Below are 563 nucleotides of genomic sequence, written 5' to 3'. Positions count from 1 at the left end.
GGTTTATTTGTTTCGTGTAATTATGGTAACCGTGGAGAAATGGTTATCGATATATTGTTTTGAAAGGAACAATTTACTCTAACACAACCCGTGATCGATTCACAATTGTATTTTTTTGTTTTGTAAATTTTTGTTTTTGCGATATTTTTCGTATTAATATTGCTCCAGTTGAGATTACAATTCACAAGATGAACTCTCATTTTGGTGGATATTGGGTTCAGTACCCCACTCTAACCCAGGCACCGAGTACGGAGTATACGATGCCGTTGATCGGGTAAGTAGTAGTTAATTTGGTTTGATGAACCTATGTTTGCGATTGCAAATAACTCGCTTGGCGTTCTCTCGACTAACGTTCTAATAATTTTGTATTCTATTGTATCTTTTCACAGAAGTTCGTCGGATGCCTGGAGTTTGTACGACGTGCCCCGCTCACGGCCTCGTCCTTACGACGTGCCCCGCTCACGGCCTCGTTCGTACAATGCACCCTGCTGTCAACCTCGTCCGTACGACTGGCAGTGTTTGTTTAAATATCCTATGAAAGTGGACGAACAAGACGAGTCAGA

This window comes from Sipha flava, unplaced genomic scaffold (assembly GCF_003268045.1).
Source record: "Sipha flava isolate LNK unplaced genomic scaffold, YSA_version1 588_pilon_pilon, whole genome shotgun sequence".
Taxonomy (NCBI): domain Eukaryota; kingdom Metazoa; phylum Arthropoda; class Insecta; order Hemiptera; family Aphididae; genus Sipha; species Sipha flava.
Note: the sequence above shows the minus strand (reverse complement) of the source record.